Here is a 25,751-nt window from a genome sequence, read left to right as displayed (position 1 = left end):
GCTTAAAGCTCAACATTCAGAAAACTAAGATCATGGCATCCAGTCCCATCACTTCATGGCAAAAGCATGCAAAAATGGGCTCAATAAAGGACAGAAATGGTACGGACCTGACAGAAGCAGAAGATATTAAAAAGAGGTGGCAAGAATACACTGGAGAACTGTACAAAAAAAGATCTTCACAACCCAGCTAATCACGAAGCTAAGATACTCCCCATCAAAACAAGGGGTAAGAACAAAAAATACCCGATACCCAAAAGAGAACAGAGAGAATATATATATAAAGAGACAAGGTTTACAGCAAAATGGCAAACCTAAGGCACATGTACTGCTATTTCCCCTTTTTCAAAATTGGCTGACACAGGTAACAGGTGACAGCTCTGCAGAAGTTGCCAAAAGCCGCAAAAACCTCTAGATGGCTATTACAAAGCAATGGGAGTTATGAAACCAAGCAAAATATTGTCATTTCTGGTTTAAACTGACAGGAGGCAGGTTACAGAGAAAAACTATTAAGAAGGGGAAAACAATAGTAGAGTCACAAAGATATACTATTTATTTTATTTTTAAAGGTTACATTCAGTTTCATTTGGGCCTCCCCAGTGGCTCAGCAGTAAAGAATCCGCCTTCAATGCAAGAGTCACAGGAGATGGAGGTTCGATCCCTGGGTCAGGAAGATCCTCTGGAGGAGGGCATGGCAACCCACTCCAGCATTCCTGCTTGGAGAATCCCATGGACAGAGGAGTACGGCGGGCTACAGTCCATAGGGTCACAAAGAGTTGGACAGGACCGAAGCAACTGAGCACGTATGCACAGTTTTGTTTAGTCCTCGTGACAAACTTGTGTGTTAGTCACTCAGTCGTGTCCAACTCTGTGACCCCATGGGCTGTGGCCCACCAGGCTCCTCTATCCATGGCATTTCCCAGGCAAGAGTGGGTTGCCATTCCGTTCTCCAGAGTATCTTCCCAACCCAGGGATAGAACTCAGATCTCCTGCATTACAAAAAACAAGTTTACAGAATTTTAAAGAACCAACTTGCCAGAGTCATACATATCTACAATCAGTGTGGAACAGGGGCTCTAACGTGGACCTGAGCACTTTATCACTCCCTTTAATGTACTGAGCAATTCAACTGACCTAACCCTCTATCCATCCTCCCATGTAAATCCACCAGAACAGATTTTTTTTAAAAAAATAAAATTTTAATTATATAAGTAACAGCATGCCTCTAACTGAAAGTCTGGAAAATATAATGGATGTACCAAAAGTCATATCTTTTTTTATTGCGTTTATAATTAGTATTTTAATGAACACCTTGTACATAAATCTCTGCGCAGTTTTATTCCACATTTATAAAGCATTATAAATGGAATTCTGGGTCAAATAGTGGGAATACAGTCTGCCAGAACATCTGACTTTAATATTGCTGAACTGACAAAGAAATTATGGTTCCTTAAGAAAAACAGCTATGCCTTATTTTCCCGTTATCCACAATGCCTAAGCACATGAGCAAGTGTTCTCATGACTGCTGAATAGAGGTTTCTCTCTCCTTAGTACACAGTCTCTGAAGAGAGAAATAAACAGAGCAGGCTCTCAAATTAGAAGACAACAATTGTGCCAAACATCAAACTTATGGCTGCATAAAACTCTTTTTAGTGAGAAAAGAACATGAACATTAACAATGCTATTCAATATATTTCCATGTGTTTAAAAGACTTTGGGTATTTATAGTTTATTTTTAAAATACAGTATTTTAGTAGGTATATGGCATATACTGAAGACACTGTTTCTTCCACTTTACCTATATGTCTTAATCTACTATTGTCCATGGAAATAATTTCAGAACATGTAGAAAACATGTAGAAAATTCAGAGAGCTGTATATTTTAATAATAACTAGATTTCTTTTACTTTGATTTTCTGTCAAAAATCATCGTCAATTTTCATCAAGTTCTAATGATATTATAGCAGGCAATGTCCCCAGAAAAATGAAAAAGACTGACTACAAAACAATGTGCCAGCAGGCACTGAACTAGCACTTTAGATGCATTAATTTAAACTTTACAACATTATATTATATTATTATTACTATTACCTCTATTTCATAGGTAAACTCAAACAGAGAAAGATTGAAGTTGCTTGTCTGGGGACTTCTGGTCCAGTGGTTAAGACTCTATGTTTCCACTGCAGGGGGCACACTTACTTCCACTTATTTCTTGGCTGGGATATAAGATCCCATATGCCATGCAAGTAGGGCCGAAAAAAAATAAACTTGCTTGTTTTTTTGAATCTAGGTATTCTGGCCACTTTTTTTGAACCTAGGTATTCTGGCCATTACTTTGCCAACAAAGGTCCATATAGTCAAAGCTGTGGTTTTCCCAGTAGTCAAGTATGGACATGAGAGTTGGACCAGAAAGAAGGCTGAACATCAAAGAACTGATACTTTTGAACTGTGGTGCTGGAGAAGACTCTTGAGAGTCCCTTGGACTGCAAGGAGATCCAACCAGTCAATCCTAAAGAAATCAGTCCTGAATATTCACTGGAAGGACTGATGCTGAAGCTGAAGGAAGCTCCAATACTTTGGCCACCTGATGTGAAGAGCCAACTCATTAGAAATCAGACCCTGATACTGGGAGAGACTGAAGGCAGGAGGAGAAGGGGAAAACAGGATGAGATGGTTGAATGGCATCACTGACTCAATGGACATGAGTTTGAGCAAGCTCCAGAAGATAGTCAAGGACAGGGAAGCCTGGCATGCTGCAGTACATAGGGTCACATAGTCGGACACGACTGAGCAACTGAACAACAAATTCTGGCCTCACTTCTAATCACTACACAAAATTGACTCTCAATATCAAGCAAAAAGCACTGAATAGCTTTCCGTGAACACTGGTGGTACAGGGCACGATGATAGTATGCTTTCCAGAAAATAGGAAATTCAACCAATCCAAATGAATTATTTATTCATTAGGTAAAGAGTTATTTATTATAGATCAAAAACTGTATCAAAACGTGGGAACGTTCTCCAAACCTTAAGAAATACTAGGTCTAAAAAAGTTGGAGAAAGATCAATGTAAGGTAGATTTCTAGTTAGACAGATCTAACCTAGTTAGATTAAAACAGAATTATTCACAAGTGTCAGGGCATAGAAGGAGTAATTAGTTCTGCCTAGGGCATTCAGAGAAGTTGTAGAGAGGAGGAAATACCTCAACTACACCTTGAGTAACAGACTTCTAAGGGAATTTGTAGGTAATAGTCTGTCTCCCAAAATCACTCCCCACAGAAGGGTCAGGTTCTCACTGCTATGAAAACTGCTGCAGTAGCAGAGAACATGTCTCAGCACAAAAGAACCATCTTATGTTGGCTGGAGGAGAGTATGGGGTTGCAATAGGTACAAGTGATCAAACCCCTGTCAACTATGGGAACCACCAATAAGAAGGAGCCTATCTATCAAGCTTAATTTTATAGCCAACATAGCTACAAAACTGCCTTTATTTAACATATTTGTATTTAAATTCCTAATTTTAGAAAAACCTAAATTTTAAAACTAATAATAAGAAATTGGTGTGGGGGGAGCAGACCTTCAGTTAAGCACGACTGGCCTTGACTCTTTCCTGAAACCTCATCTTAAAAAGTTAAAGGACATTTTAGAAATATAAAATTCATAAGGATATGAGAATGGGGAAGGACACAATAGAAAATAAGAGAAGTCAACAATATTCTGGATGCTAGAAATGTGGCAATGGGAGAGAGGTAACTAAACTAACTAGAACGAAACAGGTGAAGCCTAAACCTGAAAGGAAGAAGTCATCAAGCTGATAAACACAAAAAGTTTAATAATGGTCACCAGGGGCTAGAGGGGGGGAGGGGCGGGGGGGTAGGTGTGGTTAATGAGTATTTCTGGGTTAATAGGTACTGAGTTTCAGTTAGGGATGATATAAAAGCTCTAGAGATGAGGGACAGTGGTAATGGTTACACAATAAGGTGAATACACTTAATGCCACTGAACTATACACTTAAATGGTAAATTTTGTTATGTATATTTTACCATATTGCCACAATTTTTTTAAAAAAAGCAGCAGCAAGATGACTCATGCTGGAGAGATTCAGGTATTAAAATCATGATGAAGACAAAAATGCAGGGTGCGGCTGGAAACTAGATGACTGGTTGAAAGTTCATTTAAGTGGCCTCACCCCAAAACTGATCTTCTCACCATCGCTGGAGAGGGTGGACCACAGACTCTGATCTTTGGAACATAGGCCAAAACTGAAAGCTGGACAAAACAACTACTGAAAAACAGGAGAATTATTTGAAGGTCTGCATTCTACATAGGCAGAAGGTTGTCTCCAAGAAGAAAAAGGAAATAAGAGATTATCTGATTATCTGATGTATCCAACCATATTATAGTTTATATTTGTTAGAGAATTGCAAATGAATAGGCACGAAGTACATAAAATTTCAAACTCAGATAATTATTTGAGAAAACATTAAGTTGGATAAGAAAAGAAATACGATCATAGTGAATCTTGTGACACAGCTGCAAAAAAATTTGCATAGTCATAAAAATTTAAATACTAAATAAAGAATTTACCCCCCCCCAAACCTGATATCCTATAAAAGGAAGAAGAGAAGGAGAAATATGTATAAACGTTTGCAGGCGGTAGAGAGATTAAGATGACTAATCCTCATTTTTCTTAGAAGGAAGTGAGTAGTTACTGTCTAAAATAAAAAGCCAACAAAAAGCAGAACTGACTTGGAAAAATGAAGGCACAACAGAACAGCTGAAAGAACTGAAATCGACTGCCCCTAAAGGCTAGGTACTGGATGTGAGATGAGAAGAGATGATGCCCTGCTATTTTTATAAGCTTTGAATTTTTAAAACTATATATGTACAAATATCATTCTAATTTTAAAATAAAAGTTTAGAGAGGCAAAACAAAATTGTAATGATGTTATTAAAAAGATCTAAAATGGTCTATACTGACTATACACCTTTTCTTTTTTTTCAAACTACTGTGTTAGCTTTCTGTAATTCTTAGAATTTTCGGTCATATTGAGGTCAACCATGCTACTTGCTGCTCTGCCTTTCAATGCTGCTGGGCTTCACCAAGATAAGGCTCCAGCAGGAGGAAACAGTGCTGAAGATGCTGCCCCTGACCAGCATGCTAACCCACCAGGCAAGAAAAAAGTGATGGGGGAAAATCCTGTTGCCAGGGTGACCAGGCAGAAGAGGAGGAGGAGGAGAACAAGGAGGAAGACAACATAGGTGGGGAAGACGTACCTGATACCACGTGAACTGAAATGCTTTAAAATGGGACTGAGCTACAAAGAGTTTTTACATGGGAAAGAATGCTAACGGTAGAAGGATCACTAGTGTTTCTAGAACATGTCATCTGGGTGGTGTCTTTAAATACACAGTTCATTCTTGTTTATGCATTTTGCCCTGACCACACTGGTCATTTCTCCAGTGTTCGTTTGGGATTTGAAGAACACATCCAAGCATCTCATTTTGAAGGCCTGATACAACCATAACTGGGTATATACTTTTAGTGATAAAACTGATACTTTATCATGGCTTGGCAACACTTGTTAGATTTCATAGGTCTCCTCGCTTGCTATGAGTTAGCTATGCTGTTGTTAAGGTCTCTTTGTTATCCGTGGCAGAAAGAGTGTTCCCTCTCATCTGTGGCTGGGGGCTGGGTATCTGTTCCCTGGAAATGTCTGATGCTACTCTGAAAACTCATGTTTTTGCAAATCCCATGGACGGAGGAGCCTGGAAGGCTGCAGTCCATGGGGTCGCGAAGAGTCGGACACGACTGGGCGACTTCACTTTCACTTTTCACTTTCCTGCATTGGAGAAGGAAATGGCAACCCACTCCAGTGTTCTTGCCTGGAGAATCCCAGGGACGGGGGGAGCCTGGTGGGCTGCCATTTATGGGGTCACACAGAGTTGGACACGACCGAAGTGACTTAGCAGCAGCAGCAGCAGTGGGAGAGGTGTCTGTTTTCTGGTTTGCCTCCTTCATTCTGTGGCTAAGACAGATACTTCAACCTGGTGTATTTTGGTTTCTAAAGAATCTGAATGATCTAGATTTCAATCCCCAGTACAAGAAATGATTCACTTGACTCTGTATACATATCTTCCAAAATTTATTTGGTCAGTCACTGTCTTTGGGTCCTTGTCTGCCTGGTGCTTTTGCTACCTATTTGCATACTTGGTCTGTTGCTTGATTTTTTGTCCACACAATGTCATGCTCTACAGTGATGCTCAGTGAGTGTACTGTCCCACGAGCTGCTTCTGCTTCAGGCCCCCTTACCAGCGTTACTTGAATGGGGATGGATGCAGCAATGGCTGAAGGGGACGGTGCCAGCAGAGACTCTTACTGTGGGAAGCTTGCTGGATCTCCATTCCTATTTGTTGGAACCAGGAGGAAAATGAGAACTGTGCAAGCCAACCAGTGAACAATAACCAGCGTGTCTGAAGTAGCAACACTACCCCTGTGGTGGGGGAAGGTGTGCATACAGCCCACCTAGCCATACTTCAGCAGGGTGGGTCTGCTAGCTTTCAGCCTTGCATAGGCCTTCAGTTTTTCCACTCGGATATTTTTGTTGATTGCCTTCATATGCAATAACCTTACTGATCACCAGCCTCATCTGCCTTACTCTACCAGTATTTGCTAGGCATCAGTTAATGTCACTTTGGATGGAGACTGCCAAAATCCATGAGCTCTGCACAGCTTCTTATGATTTCTACATTTCCCAGCTAACCATAGGGCAGTGATGGTGCTGGCAGCACAGATGCCACACAGATGCAGTGACCTTGAGAAGGGTAAAGGGTAGCTGAGGACTTTGATAGCTGCAGTGCTGCTGGCTAGAGTTGTCCCACTTCTACGGGGCTCCTGTTTGAGCTGGCTATCGTTGCTCACCCAAGGGTTCCCTTGGCTCAAACTCCTCGTTTTTTCCCACCACAGGACCAGGCACTTGGAATCCTGCATACCAAAATCACTGCAGCAGTAACATTGAGGGGTCCTCGATGGTACTTGAAAACTGTTAATTGAGCAGGCTTAGGCAAATGGCATCCAGAATTTTGACCTTCACTATACCTGTCAGTGCCAGCAATCTCTGTGTTCTTGCTTTCCATATGTGTACCTTATATCTGGCATTGTTTCTTTACTAGGTGTTACTGCAGAAATGCAAAACTTGGTCTACTGGCAAATTTACCCATTTTTACTGATGGTCATGGTATTGATAGGAATCTTGTCCTTCCAGATCTGCCAGTTTAAGTCCCTTTATGTGTGTGCATGCTCAGTTGCTCAGTCATGCCCAATTCTTTAAAACCCTATGAACTGTAGCCCACCAAGCTCCTCTGTCCATGGGATTCTCCAGGCAAGAATACCAGAGCGGGTTGCCATTTCCTCCTCCAGGGAATCTTCCCAACCCAGGGATCAAACCTGCGTCTCCTGTAGCTCCTTTACTGGCAGGCGGATTCTTTACCACTGAGCCCACTGGGAAGCCCTTACGTGCCTTTATGAACATATTTAAAATGACAAGTACCTTGTAGGCCAACACCTTGTGAGTATGAACGGAAATCTGGCAAACAAGGCACCTCCACAGTCGTCCTAAGAACAAAGTGTATTAACTACCCTGACCTTCCCCTTGTGTTTATGTGCCCTTTTTTGTGGACTTTTCAGAGATTTTTCCCAGTGACATCTCAGCACTGTTTTTAAGTTGAATGTATCTGACTTGTGTTCTCAGCATTCAGAGAGCAGCAATATGAGGCTCTGCTGCCCTTCCTGCATCTTCTGACCTCACTGCTGTCTGGGGTCTATATATGTGTAAATAGAATTTCCTGGATACTTTAAAACCTTGGATTAAACAGAATGCGCTTTGTACATCTTTAAACAAAATGTATATTAATTTATTAAATCTGCTTGTTACTTTTTTAAAAAACACCTTTCTTATAGCACAATTCATGAGCTGATACAGTATGCAATTCACTGGAGAAATACTCTGGGCATGTAGCAATTCTAAAGCCTAACTGTTTAACCACTCTATAAACACAGTATTTTATTTATTCATTTCCCCCTAAGAATATATATTTGGGTATATTTATATAAAGGCTTATATTATTTGTAACTCTTGGATCAAATCCAAATTTTGACATTTCGAATGACTAACATTTGTAAGCACCAGTGATGGTAGAGCTGAATTTAAATAAAGTCCGGGTGTCAAATGATACAAATAGACAAACTGAAAGGCTACTCATGGAAAAATATATAACAGTACTAAATATGCAAAAGAAAACAGGAAACAATCTTATCTACAAGAACTGTACAACTTGCAGCTTTTTAAAAGTCACATTCTTGTGGGCACAAATTCACCAACTAAATATAATCTAATTAACATATTCCTTCTACACAGTTGAAACAAGAACTTCATTCCAGAAAAAGAAAATACTTCAAAGCGCAAGATTAAAACCATGAGCAACTACATCAGAACCTACTGAATTTTTTTTTATTAATAAAGTTCTTTTCATATAAAGATAAAAACTATGAGACCTGGTTTGCTTTTCAGCAGTACGAAGGAAAATTATGAGCAACCTAGATAGCATATTGAAAAGCAGAGACATTATTTTGCCAACAAAGGTCTGTCTAGTCAAGGCTATGGTCTTTCCTGTGGTCATGTATGGATGTGAGAGTTGGACTGTGGAGAAAGCTGAGTGCTGAAGAATTGATGCTTTTGAACTGTGGTGTTGGAGAAGACTCTTGAGAGTCCCCTGGACTGCAAGGAGATCCAACCAGTCCATTCTAAAGGAGATCAGCCCTGGGTGTTCTTTGCAAGAAATGATGCTAAAGCTGAAACTCCAGTACTTTGGCCACCTCATGCAAAGAGTTGACTCAATGGAAAAGACTTTGATGCTGGGAGGGACTGGGGGCAGGAGGAAAAGGGGATGACAGAGGATGAGATGGCTGGATGGCATCACCGACTCGATGGACGTGAGTTTGAGTGAACTCTGGGAGTTGGTGATGGACAGGGAGGCGTGGCGTGCTGTAGTTCATGGCGTCACAAAGAGTCAGACACGACTGAGTGACTGAACTGAACTGAACTGAAGGGGACAAGAGAAAATGAGATGGTTGGATGGCACTACTGACTCGATGGGCGTTGAGTCTGAGCAAGCTTCGAGAGTTGGTGATAGACAGAGAGGCCCAGCGTGCTGCAGTCCATGTGGTAGCAAAGAGTCGGACATGAATGAGCGACTGAACTGAACTGAATGGACTGTGCTCATCTACAGCATGTAGCTGCTCAACTTCATGTGTCAACTACCTAACAAATTTACAAATACTTAAATAACTCTCACGAAGGTTTAAGAGCATTAAAATCATATGTGTTATACTGTTTATACTGTGCATCCATATATTCAAACAAGAAATAAAGAGAGCAACCAAAGAAAACCTCAAGTATTATCATACTCACATGTCAGAGAGCATGACAGAGAGAAATGCCCATAAGACAAGCCTCCTTCACTCAAGGAGTCTGGGATTCAGCAGTGCAGAAGGGAATAAGAAGTGAGTGTGGCAGAGGTGCCAAGACCAAGATAGGAAAACGACTCATGAACAGTATAAAAAACTAAATGATTGAGTACTAAACTACAAAATATAAAGGGTAAATTTAGAGAAAAGGAAGATAACAGTTGCCCTGACAAAAAAAGTAGGCACTGAACTGGTCTCAAAGAAGTAGAGAAGCATTTGAAAAAATAAACAAGAAAGATCAACATCTCTGTCTCTGTCTCTCTTGTTCTCTCTCTCGTTACCATATACTTAAAATTTTTCATATGAAATACCAGAGACAAATGTATGCAAAAATCAAAAAAGTAATCTGAAAGAGAATTGGCCCAGAAAAGAGAAAATAAATGAAGTAGTAAACAAGAGGGAAAATTATCCACAAAGAAAAAAAGAAAAATCTTAACAACCATACATGTTGTATATCAATAAATGTTCGCATTATTTTGATTAGCCTGAACCCATTATTAGAGGGAAAATGAAATTGTTATAATCTCATTTCCACAGTAAGAGACTGACAAAACAAGTTTAAACAACAAAACTATATGAGATTTTCTGACTGAGATTTTCTGACTCCCAGCCCTACATGTATCCATGACAATACTACACACTATTTTATGTGTTAAGTATTTTACACTGGACTGACTTCATGACCAACCTCAATTTCTTATAACCAAAAACATTAGAATGCTACTGAAAAAAAAAAAAAGCAGCAGCAGCCCATCTTAAAGTAAGTATGCTGTAATACACAAGGGCCAAATGGGTCTCAGTTAAGACCAAAAAACTTTAACAACCAAAATGGTGGCCTTTCCAGTAAATTGCTATGTTACTATTCTAGAACTATTCCTCTAGCCAACAGGCCACTCTAGTGGGAAGACAAGGAGAGGGTACTCCCCAAGCAACAAACTTCAGAGCTGCAGTCACAGTCCCATAAACAGAACTTCTTCATTGTTTATCTAAATTATTTTGACTGTACGCTGACAGCTACCTAGAGATTGAAAATCAAAGAAAAATAATAAATATAAATGAAACACTATAAAATAAACACAATAATGAAATGTACAAGTTACTATGCCATACAGTTATTAGTTTCAAACTTACAAGGTTTCTCAGGAATCACAGTTAATATTACTTTTTACACCTAAACTATGGAGAAGGAAATGGCAACCCACTCCAGTACTCTTGCCTGGAAAACCCCATGGACGGAGGAGCCTGGTAGGCTACAGTCCATGGGTTCGCAGAGGGTCAGACACGACTAAAGTGACTAAGCACACACACCTAAACTAAAATTTTTCTTAAGTTGATAATATCATATTAATTTAAATGGTTATCCTTGTACCCAAACCTAAATTAATATTCATCACAAACTGAAAAACACTCATTGGTCAAGCACCTGAGAATCATGACCCCTCACATTCTCTCTCACTTCTTTCTCTTTTCCAACATCTAAAGGCAAAAGAGTCTCACACTCTTCCATTACACTCCTACCTAAAAACCCTGAGCAGCAGCCAGGTCCCACCCCTTCCGTGGGGATCCACCACTGAATTAACTGACTACCTGTTCAGAATACAGAAGGGTGTAACTAAGCTTTCTTCCAATATTTTTACCTGTGTTTTCACGTGTGACGGAGAGGAGTAGGGAAAAGGAGTTCTAAACGGAGGCACAAAAGAGCCAAACAACCTTCAGCCCTCTAAGGCAGCTGCGGCACAATACGAAGCCATGTACCTGAAGTGGAAGGGTTGTAAGCCCAGCTCTGCCACTTAACATTTCTTAGTGAGTGAGTTCTTTCGCTTAGCAACTCACCCTGCCATGTCCAGCCTAGCAGACTCCTTGATAATGCTCTCAAACACCTCCACTAAACAGCCATGTATTTGTGGATATGTTCAATGGATCACTATTTCTATTTACCTTTGGATAGGGTGGCTCAGACGGTAAAGCGTCTGTCTACAATGCGGGAGACCCGGGTTCGATCCCTGGATTGGGAAGATCCCCTGGAGAAGGAAATGGCAATCCACTCCAGGACTATTGCCTGGAAAATCCCATGGACAGAGGAGCCTGGTAGGCTACAGTCCATGGGGATGCAAAGAGTCGGACACGACTGAGCGACTTCATCATTTAATAGGTTCATATAAGAGCCTATCACCAAGGAAATAATTGTCGTGGATATCAAGAGCAAAACACAAACTGGGAACAGTGTTTTATCAGTAATATTCAGAAAATCAATAATGAATAATAACACTCACTAAAAGTACCTCATTAGCCATTCACGAATTTATTATTTTTAATTCTCTGAAAATGTTATCAGTTCATACAGAGAACATGGTCTTTTATGTATTGTTACCAATCTATTTCAATGACTACAGATCATGCTAATTAAATATTTGACCAACAAACTGGTATATTCTAATAGGATTAGACACCATTTAATTTTAATTACATTTCACTAGTAACTGTAAAAAAGGCTATACAAATTTCTATAACTTACCAAAAATTAAATTATACAAAGTTCTGGGCTTCCCTGGTGGCTCAGATGGTAAAGAATCCGCCTGCAATGTGGGAGACCTGGGTTCGATCCCTGCGTTGGGAAGATCACCTAGAGGAGTGCATGGCAACCCACTCCAGGATTCTCACCTGGAGAATCCCATGGACAGAGGAGCCTGGCGGGCTACAGTCCAAGGGGTCACAAAGAGTCGGACACGACTGAGCAACTAAGCACAGCATAGCACATACAGTGTTTTACTGCTTCCACCACAAAGTTTTATCTAAGAGCTGAAAGCAGTATTAACTTTTACCAAGCAAAAGAATCTGCCTATAATGGAGAGGAGACTCAGGTTTGATCCCTGTGTCAGGAAGATCCTGGGGAGAAATCTACTCCAGTTTTCCTGCCTGGGAAATGCTATGAACAGGAGTCTGGCAGGCTACAGTTCATGAGGTCACAAAAAGTCAGACATGACTGAATGACTGAATAACAACTCCTCCTTAAATACATTTAATAAACAGTATTAATGTATTATTAAAATTATTTCCACTGAAGAATACATATCAGTATTTTCCCAACTGATCAGCATAATTATATTCTAAGTGCTATTCTAAATTACTGGATAAACTAGAAAGAAAACTAAAAGTTAATTATAGTATCTTGAAATATCTGGGATCAAACCAAATGTTAGAGAACTCAAGTAAAACAACAAAATGAAACATATTCTTTGGAGATACAGAATAAAAAAATAAGACTTCTGGAATTCTTATTAACACTAAGACAATAAACTAAATTCTGAAACAATTCCTAGAAGTGTTAATACCAGAAATGACTCTTCTCCCAAAAGATAAATTTATGCAAAATAAGTATGTCTTAAAAGCCAACTCAAACAGTGCTAAAGTGAAAATAAAAGACATCTGAAGATAACTTTACTGTCTCAAAATTTTATTAAAGCACTAGGAGAAAATTTAAGGTTAAAGTATAAACATGAATCCAAGTAAATATGAAGATAAAAATAAGAGGAAAAAAACTGATGAAACACTACTGGAACAGAAGGGGGAAGAGGATTCTTACTAACCAAAGATGAAAATAACAGGAAAAAAAAAAAGATAAGTAACTCATGTGCAAAAACATTTTTGGAATCTCATTGAAAATTAATCATATAGAGCAATTACTATAAATACGAGGTCCCATCCACTGTACTAAAGCATGAAGAGCTTATATAACATTTTTCCATGCACACTCAGTGAAGACTTTTCCTTCACTATAAATCAACAAAAGGTTTTTGTTGGTGTAATTTACTATGCCTATTCACAGCCCTAGGGATATTTTTGTACCCAATCTCAAATTGGAAATGGGATGCTATCTGTCCTCAAAATGTTGAGTTATTGGCAGAAACATAGCTCCATGTCTAATAAGAACTTTTATGCTCCACTACATGTCTTTTAAGTGGTATTCTTGTTTAGATGTAACAGAGATCTGTATATTTTAAAATATAAATAAGAACTTATGGGATACATTGCTCATTGATATAACACATCTGAACCACCATTACCCATATCACTCCTAGCACTGAAGAGGAAAATGCAGATACTGCTCCACCACTTGGCCACTTCCTGCTAGCTACTTCTGCCCAAACTCCTCGTAGGAGCCCAAAGGGAAATCTATTACCATTGCTGCAAAAGCTCATGATTTGTAGACCACTGATAAATGTACTGAGGAGGACTAATACAACAGAGGCAACTGCAACACTTATTGTCAGCCACACAATGGGGACTGCCTACACAGGCAGAAAACTAAGGCCCAACATCCCTGCTCCCTAGTGTACTGACTGCCCTGTATAATCCTTGGGGCTGCAAATATAATGGGATTTCACTCCCATGATTAGGTTAACTTTAAGAAAGTTAACTTATGAGGAGGAATTATCCAAGTGAGCTTGAACTAACCACATAAACCCTTTAAATTTGGGTCTAGAAATGAGAGACAATTTTTAATGGATCTCTACTGCCTATAATCGCAAGAGCTGCCTACTCCACCAGCTTTTTAGGGACTTCGGTAACCTAGCCCCAAACCAATACAAAAAGAAAAGAAAAAAATTATATTATCGCAGGTCAAATAGTAATGCTTTATCAGAAAGTTAAATATAAGTTTAACTACTTAAGACTCCAAACCTAGCATATTATTAATAATTCTGTTAGGCACTATTGCTCAGTACTCCTAAAATTCAAGTTTGTATCACATACTTCATTTTGTAAAGACTCCATTCTAGAGAACTACCTAGACTGTGTTTAGCATGCAAGCTACAGTCCAGCTGATCAATACCAGCAGTTAAGTGCTAGACCACCAGGACAAATTAAGACTGAGGATATTCAATGTACCATTTCTGCTCTAAGTTTTCACTAGTTCAATGCAACTGATTTCCTTGTTTTGTAAGGTATCACCTAAAGATTCTAAGCTCTGTACCACATGGAAGGTATTTACTTAGCACTTATGAATGCCATTTCTTAATAGTCACTTTGCCAAAGAGTATATATTCTGAGATGAGAGACAAATTAGGCAAAAAGCCCCTGCTCATTACTGCTCTTCAGCTCCCAAGGAACACCTAAATGCCTAGGGGATTTAGTCCTCATACTGTTATCAGGCAATACTGCATGAAGACCTAAAATCAATAGGCTGGTGTGGGAGAACTTTCTCAGATGTTGTGAGGATTGAAAAGTTGGGTTAGCACTTAAAAGATCCTGAGAGTAAGTGATGCCTTAAATTTCGTGCTCCTGGTGCCTCCTTTCTTCACATATACTCCTGGCCCGGAGCTCAGCCAGGAATACTGCTAAACATCCTACAGTGCAGAGCAGAGTTTCCCACAACAAAGACTACGCTCGCCCAAAATGTTAATAGTGCTAAAGAAATCTTGGTATAAAAGGAAGAATGCTAAATTAGAATCCCACCTTTATACTTTATCACCTAAATGACTTTCAGCAAATTATGTAACTTCTCGAAGTTTCCTCATGTATAAAATGGATAACATGCTCATTTTGAAGGATTTAGGAGGATAAATTGAAATAGAAACATTTAGACACTTTACAAATGTTTATTTTACATTCTTCAGAGTGAGTACAAAAATCTCTATCAGACTGGAGCCCTGGACCTCTCAAAGATTACTTCAAAATATGAATGACACATGGTACAGTAACTGATTTATTTTCTGAATCTCCAATCAAAGTCTAAGCAACTTGAAGGCAGTTCAGTTCAGTCGCTCAGTTGTGTCCGATTCTCTGCGACCCCGTGGACCCCAGAGTTCTTACTTATTGGACCTAGTATACTCAGCCTCTACAACAAAGTAAGCACTGAGTAATCATCTTTTAAATGGCCAAATGGGCAAATAAGCTCTAAGCTATCTACCCAACATAATAAAGCAGTCATCGTGTTGCACAGTGGAAAATTACCAAAGAATGTAAAAAACATAACTCATGTCATGAAGGAGTTTTGAAATAGGAAGAGATATCTAACAACAAAACAAAATATGTAGAGAGATTTAACAACAGGTACTCAAAAAAGCACCTGGGTAAAATTCACATGAACAGCTGAAGTCACAAACGAGTATTAGTGGGATGCATGAAAGATTAGAATTAAACAGATTTAATCAGGGAAAGGCCTGTGTTTAATTAGTATAATCCTTCAGAGTACCTGCTGCTAGTATCTTCCAAAAGGCAATGGTGCAATACACTTAAAATAACATCAAAACGACAAGTGATATCATTTGTCATTTTAGCAGTACTCAGCCAAATTTCATAATTCAGATGATGGTAGTGTATTTTAACAGGTTCAAACGTCAGTTTAAGCAATTTTTAAAAACACATTAGATTTTAATAGAAGTTTACCAAATTCCTGACATCCACAATCCATTTTAACTATTTTAAATGCTCTGAGACAGAATAAGACCAAAAAGGATGATGCTCAACTGTCTGAATATGCTGCTGAGAAAGCTGAGCTCAAGCATACCCAAAGTGTGTTAGAAGCAACTTTTAAAATGCACAAATGCAACAATTTTTTTAAACCAACAATTTTAGAAAACTAGTAGTTCCTATCTAAAGTTTATACAAATATAAGACACTGAGTTTGCAAATGTCAGCAGTTTTAAGATCCCTTTCTAAAGTAATAGTCTCCTTCTGTTTTGCTTGGTATCTTAATTTGCCTTTAGTTTCAAAACTAAGTTTGCCAACACTATTCCTCTCAAAACCTCAGGAATTCCATTACTAGTTTTAAACTAAATTAAAGGAAAATAGATCCATTCAACCCATGGCAGAAGTATGCACAAAGTGTTTGTTGATGCTCATAAATAGACTGAGAAATTTAGACATGTCTGAAGGACAACGGCTCTATAGTCAACTTTGGTTTGCTCCACCATGGAATCAAATAGGAAGAGAATTATTGCTACCACTTCAAGTGAGACCCGCACAGATACCTTTAAACCAACTGAGATACACTACACAGAACATTCTCTTTAGATCAGAGCCTTAGCGTACGTTTCCACTTCAGGGAAGAATGGTTAGAGTACTCTTTAAAAAGGTACACATGGAGCCAAGGTGTGACCAGAATCTCCCCCAAAACAATGCTAAAAATGCCCTCAACACTGCCCCCCTCACCTCAAAAAAAGAACTATAAAAACCTGACAAAAAGATGGTTCTCCATCTTACCACTGGAAACCTTTTCCATTTTATATCGCTAGTCTCAGATTCTATAAATCTTCCTGACAATTACAGGTATTTTCATACTCAGCCCTCTCGGGGATCTTCAGATTGTAATTCATCTCAACGCACCTGAATCCCAGGTATCAAGATCCTGTGAAAGGGACTAGTAAAAGAAGAAAGTACTTGAAAGAAAGGGAAAGAAAACCCCATTTCCTGGCTCCTTCTCTTACCCTGTCCCAGTACTGCAGAGTAGAAACAAATGGAAGGAATAAAAGCACCTTAAGTTCATTCTATTGCTGTTTCTCTTTTTTTTAAGCCCGAACTCATTCATTCCTCCCCAAGCATCACCCTATCTAATTCCTACTCTTCTGTCCCAGGTTATGGGACTCACAAAGGCCTAGATTTTGGGTAGACTTAGTTCCCTAAGAGAGGACAGCAATTGAATGAATGAATCTCCAGTGTTATAAAGGGTGATTCCAGTATATTGTGATATAACAGATTACAAACATTTTTTATTACTAGACCTAATAAGCTAAACACCCATTTTTATGATTTACTGGGGGTAGGGGTGTGATGTGGAGGCTCCTAATCCCAAATTCCCAATTTTTTTTAAGTCCCCATTTCCTCCACCCCCAGCTTCTAGCCAGTCTTTTTTAAACAATTCATTTACAAGATAGAGGCTACCTATATAAAAGTCAGTGATTGCCAATAATTTACACCAATACACTTTTCACAAATGAAATAAGTGAAAGCTAGCAGTTTGTGAAACGTAAGTGTACTATGCTTCAGTTAGTTGCTCAGACATGTCCGACTCTTTGCAACCCCACAGACGGCAGCAGGCCAGGCCCCCCTGTCCATCGCCAACTCCCAGAGTTTACTCAAATTCATGTCCATTGAGTCGGTGATGCCATCCAACCATCTCATCCTGTGTCATCCCCTTCTCCTCCAGCCCTCAATCTTTCCCAGCATCAGGGTCTTTTCCAATGAGTCAGTTCTTCCCATCAGGTGGCCAAAGTATTGGAGTCTCAGCTTCAGCATCAGTCCTTCCAATAAATATTCAGGGCTGATTTCCTTTACAATGGACTGGTTGGATCTCCTTGCAGACCAAGGGACTCTCAACAGTCATCTCCAACACCACAGTTCAAAAGCACAGTTCAATTCTCCCGTGCTGAGCTTTCTTTACAGTCCAACTCTTACATCCATACATGACTACTGGAAAAACCATAGCCTTAACGAGACGGGCCTTTGTTGACAAAGTAACGTCTCTACTTTTTAATATGCTGTCTAGGTTGGTCAAAACTTTTCTTCCAAGGAGCAAGCATCCTTTAATTTCATGGCTGCAGTCACCATCTGCAGTGATTTTGGAGCCTTCCAAAAATAAAGTCTATCACTGTTTTCACCTTTTCCCCATCTATTTGCCATGAAGTGATGAGACCAGATGCCATGATCTTAGTTTTCTGAATGTTGATTTTTAAGCCCACTTTTCCACTTTCCTCTTTTACTCTCTTCAAGAGGTTCTTTAGTTCTTCTTTGCTTTCAGCCATAAGGGTGGAGTCATCTGCATACCTGTGGTTATTGATATTTCTCCCAGCAATCTTGATTCCAGCTTGTGCTTCATCCAGCCCAGCGTTTCTCATGAGGTACCCTGCATACAAGTTAAATAAGCAGGGTGACAATATACAACCTTGACATACTCCTTTCCCTATTTGGAACCGGTCTGTTGTTCCATGTCCAGTTCTAACTGTTGCTTCCTGACCTGCATACAGATTTCTCAAGAAGCAGGTCAGTTGGTCTGGTATTCCCTTCTCTTGAAGAATCTTCCACAGTTTGTTGTGATCCACATAGTCAAAGTCTTTGGCATAGTCAATAAAGCAGAAGTAGGTATTTTCCTGAAACTCTCTTGCTTTTTTGATGATCCAATGGATGTTGGAAATTTGAACTCTGGTTCCTCTGCCTTTTCTAAATCCAGCTTGAACATGTGGAACTTCACAGTTCACATACTGTTGAAGTCTGGCTTGGAGAATTTTGAGCATTAATTTACTAGCATGTGAGATGAGTGCAATTGTGTTGTAGTTTGAGCATTCTTTGGCATTGCCTTTCTTTGGAATTGGAATGAAAACTGACCTTTTCCAGTCCTGTGGCCACTGCTGAGTTTTCCAGATTTGCTGGCATATTGAGTGCAGCACTTTCATTGCATCATCTTTTAGGATTTGAAATAACTCAACTGGAATTCCATCACCTCCACTAGCTCTGTTCGTAGTGATGCTTCCTAAGGCCCACTTGACTTCACATTCCAGGATGTCTGGCTCTAGGTAAGTAATCACTCCATCGTTGTTATCTGGGTCTCGTAGATCTTTTTTTGTATAGTTCTTCTGTGTATTCTTGCCACATCTTAATATCTTCTGCTTCTGTTAGATCCATACCATTTCTCTCCTTTATTGTGCCCATCTTTGCATGAAATGTTCCCTTGGTATCTCTAATTTTCCTGAAGAGATCTCTAGTCTTTCCCACTCTATTGTTTTCCTCTATTTCTTTACATTGATTACTGAGGAAGACTTTCTTATCTCTCCTTGCTATTCTTTGGAACTCTGCATTCAAATGGGTATGCTATGCTATGCTAAGTCACTTCAGTTGTGTCCGACTCAGTGCAACCCCATAGACGGCAGCCCACCAGGCTCCCCCGTCCCTGGGATTCTCCAGGCAAGAACACTGGAGTGGGTTGCCATTTCCTTCTCCAGTGCATGAAGTGAAAAGTGAAAGTGAAGTTGCTCAGTTGTGTCCCACTCCTAGCGACCCCATGGACTGCAGCCTACCAGGCTCCTCCGTCCATGGGATTTTCCAGGCAAGAGTACTGGAGTGGGGTGCCATTGCCTTCTCCGTCAAATGGGTATATCTTTCCTTTTCTCCTTTGCCTTTCACTTCTCTTCTATTCAGAGATATTTGTAAGGTCTCCTCAGACAACCATTTTGCCTTTTTGTATTTCTTTTCCTTGGGGATAGTCTTGATCCCTGCCTCCTGTACAATGTCACGAACATCCATCCACAGTTCTTCAGGCAGTCTATCAGAACTAATCCCTTGAATCTATTTCTCACTTCCACTGTACAACTGTAAGGGATTTGATTTAGGTCATACCTGAATGGTCTGGTGGTTTTCCCTACTTTCTTCAATTTCAGTCTGAATTTGGCAACAAGGAGTTCCCAGTCTTGTTTTTGCTGACTGTATAGAACTTCTCCATCTTTGGCTGCAGAGAATATAATCAATCTGATTTCGGTACTGACCATCTGGTGATGTCCACGCATAGAGTCTTCTCATGTTGTTGGAAGAGGGTGTTTGCTATGACCAGTGCATTCTCTTGGCAAAACGCTTACTAGCCTTTGCCCTGCTTCATTGTGTACTCCAACGCCAAATCTGCCTGTTACTCCAGGTATTTCTTGACTCCCTACTTTTGCATTCCAGTCCCCTAGAATGAAAAGGACATCTTTTTTGGGTGTTAGTTCTAGAAGGTCTTATAGGTCTTCATAGAACTGTTCAATTTCAACTTCTTCAGCATTACTGGTCAGGGCATAGACTTGGATTATTGTGACACTGAATGGTTTGCCTTGGAAATGAACCGATATCATTCTGTCGTTTTTGAGATTGCATCCAAATACTGCATTTCGGACTCTTCTGTTGACTATGACGGCTACTTACGATGCTTACAACCAGGTAATTAATAAAAAGAAAGAAAATAAATCTGGTTATAAAGAGCACAGCAACAACTAGTAATCATACTTTTACAAAGAACGTATGATAATACCAATATTCTAACTTCAGAGATCAATTTACCATGAAGAATAATTTGGCAATACCTATCAAAGTTTTAATGCACAGATTTATTTGGCAAACAAATTTTACTTCTAAAATTTAAAATACTGATTTATTTATACAGGTGTGATATATGTATACAATACTCTGCTGTACTATTTATAAAAGCAAAAGAACCTATATGTCAACCAAAAAGGGAATGTACAGTATATTCAAAACAATGAATACCATGCAACCAATAAAAAGAGCAGATATGGCTGTAAATGTAGGAAGAAACTTGCTACAAGCAGTAGTTGCCTCGGGTGGGGGGGACCTAGTAGACAGGAAGGTAGGAAATGAGGCCTGCTTTCACAGTAAACCCTTCTGCAGCTTTAAGTTTTAAATCATGTACATATATTGCCTTTTATTAAAAATGAGTAAGTTGAGCCTCTCTGGTGGTTCAGTGATTAAGAATCCACCTGCCAGCTCAGGGGACACGGGTTCAGTCCCTGCTCCAGGAAGATCCCACATCACAAGGCAGCTAAGCCGATGTGCTGCAACTACTGAAGCCCATGAGCCCAGAGTCCGTGCTCTGCAACGAGAAGCCCAGGCAATGAGAAATCTTCACACTTCAACTTGAGAGTAGCCCCTCGAAGACCCAGCACAGCCAAAAATAAAATAAATAAGTGAGTTAAAATTTTATTAAAGAATTCAGACAATTCTCTCTGATCCTCTGATGCATAAACAGTTGGACTTTCCTCATCTGTTGTTGTTGTTCCGTTACTAAGTCATGGCCCATTCTTTTGCAACCCCAGGAACTACAGTACACCAGGCTCCCCTGTCCTTCACTATCTCCCGGAGTTTGCTCAAATTCATGTCCATTTAATCAAAAATGTTATCTAACCATCTATTTCTCTGCCACCCTCTGCACCTCCTGCCTTCAATCTTTCCCAGCATCAGGGTCTTTTCCAATGAGTCTGCTCTACGAATCAGGTGGCCAAAGTAGGAGCTTCAGCTTCAGCATCAGTCCTTCCAATGAATATTCAGGGTTGATTTCTTTTAGGATTGACTGGTTTGATCTCCTTACTGTTCAAGGGATTCTCAAGTGTCTTCTCCAGCACCACAGTTCAAAAGCGTCAATTCTTCAGTGCTCAGCCTTCCTTATGGCCCAACTCTTACATCCATAAAAGACTACTGTAAAAACCAAAGCTTTGACTAGACAGACCTTTGTTGGCAAAGTGATGTCTCTGCTTTTTAATTCACTGTCTAGGTTTGTCATAGCTTTTCTTCCGAGGAGCAAGTGTTTTTTAATTTCATGGCTGCAGTCAACATTTGCAGTAATTTTGGAGCCCAAGAAAATAAAATCTGACACTGTTTCCACTTTTTTCCCCATCTATCTGCCATGAAAGAATAGGACTGGATGCCATGACTTTAGTTTTTTGAATACTGAGTTATAAGTCAGATCTTCCACTCTCCTCTTTCACCCTCATCAAGAGACTCTCTAGTTCCTCTTCATTTTCTGCCATTAGAGTGGTATCACCTGCATATCTGAGGTTATTGATATTTCTCCGGGCAATCTTGATTCCAGCTTGTGAGTCATCCATCCCAGCACTCCACATGGTGTACTCTGCCTAAAAGTTAAATAAGCTTATTATATAAGCTATACAATATACAGCCTTGACATACTCCCTTGCCAATTCTGAACCATCTGTAGGCAACGTTAATTAGGACAGAGACTCTGGGCTAGTTACTAGTGAAGTGAAAGTCACTCAGTCGTGTCCGACTCTTTGTGACCCCATGGACTATACAGCCCATGGAATTCTCCAGGTCAGAATACTGGAGTGGGTAGCCTTTCCCTTCTCCAGGGGATCTTCCCAACACAGGGATCGAAGCCAGGTCTCCCACATTGCAGGCAGATTCTCTACCAGCTGAGCCACAAGGGAAGCCCAAGGGCTAGTTACTAGAGGCTACCAACAGCCAATACACAAGGGTCGAGAGCTCATTTCCTCTTTAATAAGAATGGGTACAACTATGGCAACTCTGCATCAATCAAAACAAAGTATAACAGGTAAAGAAATAGGTGAAGAATTTATCTTACCCAAGGCAACCTTTAGTACAGAAATAAAATTGGATGCAGTAATTCATCAGCACTCTAAAACTGCTTTGCCAAAGGGGGGAAAAAAAACCTATCTAGTTGAAATTTCTGATTAGGGTCTAGATCTCAAATGGCTACATGCACCAGAAATATTCTGTAAACCTAAGACGTGCCAAAATCATTAAAATCCAAAAAGGAGTGAAAAAAAGATAGAAGGGGAAGACAAAGTCATGGGCAATGTTTCAGGTGTCAAAAGAACGTTTAAGATACCATTTTTCTAACACAATTTTTCTCTTTATCTCAGATTTCCAAGTAATATCGAACATAGCATTGCGTCAGTAATTAAAACTCAAGCAGTTGAAAGAAACAATTCAAATTCTTTTTCAACCTTGTTTTTAAAATGCTGTTATTTCATAGGATTTTTGGTTTTGCCACTAGATAAAGAGAACAATTAATGTAACAGCCACTAATACTAATCTGGTTCCTTTGATTCAACTTTATTATAATCTTAGCCTCCAATTATAAAACCAGAAAAATAGGGGAAAAAATGTTGAAAGGGAGTACATAACACAGTAACATTTAGAAAGAGGATTCTTTATTTTTTGTTAAAAAATATCATTTAGGGGGTCTCTTATTAACAACACTATGAAATTTATGACTTGACCATCTCTTCACACAACTATATCACTGTGTACAATTTAAATTTTATAGTCTTAACAACTTGTCTTAAAAAAAATCAGGGCTTCCCTGGTGGCTTAGACGGTAAAGCACCTGCCCATAATGCGGGAGACCTGGGTTCGATCCCTGGGTTGCAAAGATCCCCTGGAAAAAGAAATGGCGACCCACCCTAGTACTCTTGCCTGAAAAACCCCATGGAGGGAGAAGGCTGGTAGGCTACAATCTATGGGGTCGCAGAGTTGGAACGACCAAACAACTTCACTTTCACTGGTGGCTCATTGGTGAAGAGTCCACCTGTCAATGCAGGGGACACAGAATTGATCCCTGGTCTGGGAGGATCCCACATGCAGCAGAGCAACTAAGCCCATGTGCCACAACTATTGAGCCTGTGCTCTAGAGACTGGGCACAGCAACTACTGAGTCCTTGAGCTGCAACTACTGAAGCCCAAGCACCCTAGAGCCTATGCTCCACAACCAGAGAAGCCACCACAATGAAAAGTCCATGCATCGCAACAAAAGAGAAGCCTGCTTACTGCAACTAGAGAAAAACCCATGCAGCAACAAAGATCCAGCACAACCAATAAATAAATATATTTTTAAATCAAATAATATAGCCCAAAGGTTTGCTGTCATAACCAATTATTCTTCTAAACTCTAAAATATATTATCTCAGTAAGTGAAAGATGCTAGCTGGCATATCAAAAAATTCAGTATATTCCTTTGCCAGATTCAAACATTCGGACTAATGCCAAAAAAGAAAAAAAAAAATCACAAAATAGAGTTACACTTAAGAAGGGAGGAGGGAAAAGTGCCTTAGAATTAATATGTAGAGTTTACATATCTTGACATTTACAATGCTCAAAATTCTCCAAGCCAGGCTTCAGCAATACGTGAACCGTGAATTTCCTGATATTCAAGCTGGTTTTAGAAAAGGCAGAGGAACCAGAGATCAAATTGCCAACATCCGCTGGATCATGGAAAAAGCAAAAGAGTTTCAGAAAAACATCTATTTCTGCTTTATTGACTATGCCAAAGCCTTTGACTGTGTGGATAACAATAAACTGTGGAAAATTCTGAAAGAGATGGGAATACCAGACCACCTGACCTGCCTCTTGAGAAATCTGTATGCAGGTCAGGAAGCAACAGTTAGAACTGGACATGGAACAACAGACTGGTTCCAAATAGGAAAAGGAGTACGTCAAGGCTGTATATTATCACCCTGCTTATTTAACTTATATGCAGAGTACATCATGAGAAATGCTGGACTGGAAGAAACACAAGTTGGAATCAAGATTGCCGGGAGAAATATCAATAACCTCAGATATGCAGATGACACCACCCTTATGGCAGAAAGTGAAGAGGAACTCAAAAACCTCTTGATGAAAGTGAAAGAGGAGAGTGAAAAAGTTGGCTTAAAGCTCAACATTCAGAAAACGAAGATCATGGCATCCAGTCCCATCACTTCATGGGAAATAGATGGGGAAACAGTGGAAACAGTGTCAGACTGTATTTTTTTGGGCTCCAAAATCACTGCAGATGGTGACTGCAGCCATGAAATTAAAAGATGCTTACTCCTTGGAAGGAAAGTATGACCAACCTAGATAGCATATTCAAAAGCAGAGACATTAATTTGCCAACAAAGGTTCGTCTAGTCGAGGCTATGGTTTTTCCTGTGGTCATGTATGGATGTGAGAGTTGGACTGTGAAGAAGGCTGAGCGCCAAAGAATTGATGCTTTTGAACTGTGGTGTTGGAGAAGACTCTTGAGAGTCCCTTGGACTGCAAGGAGTTCCCACCAGTCCATTCTGAAGGAGATCAGCCCTGGGATTTCTTCGGAGGGAATGATGCTGAAGCTGAAACTCCAGTACTTTGGCTACCTCATGCGAAGAGTTGACTCATTGGAAAAGACTCTGATGCTGGGAGGGATTGGGGGCAGGAGGAGAAGGGGACAAGAGAGGATGAGATGGCTGGATAGCATCACTGACTCGATGGACGTGAGTCTGAGTGAACTCTGGGAGTTGGTGATGGACAGGGAGGCCTGGCGTGCTGTGATTCATGGGGTCGAGAAGAGTCGGTCACGACTGAGCGACTGAACTGAACTGAACTGACATTTACAAAAAAAATGGAAAAGAATGTTATCAACTGATAATTTTCATCTTTGTTCTGTATTACTTTGTATTTACTAGTAAACTATTTACTATGGCTAAAGAGTGCCCAAGCACTTAATAAACAACTCAACAGTACTACTTATCATAATATTAGTTATAATCATATGAAAGTTACAAGTTAACAACTACACAAATAAACATTTAAATTCATATCAATGGTTTTCAATCCTGAGTCGAGTAACACCTAGGGTAAAACTGAAAGTTCTTTAAGCTATTTTCAAGATTTAAATAGCCTATCACATACTGTCAGAAATATATAATTTTTTATACTAATTATATATGTATATGTGTACATATATCCTTTTCT

The 25,751-nt window shown here is 39.7% G+C and overlaps 1 protein-coding gene and 1 pseudogene across 3 annotated transcripts in view; one reads left to right on the top strand and one right to left on the bottom strand.

Moving 5' to 3' along the window:
• The window catches only part of FRS2 (fibroblast growth factor receptor substrate 2), a 109,728-nt gene that overhangs the window by 67,324 nt on the left and 16,653 nt on the right, over positions 1-25,751 (bottom strand). The window lies entirely within an intron of this gene.
• LOC102286207 (E3 ubiquitin-protein ligase MARCHF6-like) lies at positions 5,060-6,359 on the top strand (annotated as a pseudogene).

The sequence above is a fragment of the Bos mutus genome, chromosome 5 (genome assembly GCF_027580195.1).
Source record: "Bos mutus isolate GX-2022 chromosome 5, NWIPB_WYAK_1.1, whole genome shotgun sequence".
Lineage (NCBI taxonomy): Eukaryota > Metazoa > Chordata > Mammalia > Artiodactyla > Bovidae > Bos > Bos mutus.
Note: the sequence above shows the minus strand (reverse complement) of the source record. Positions and strands in the feature narration are given on the sequence as shown.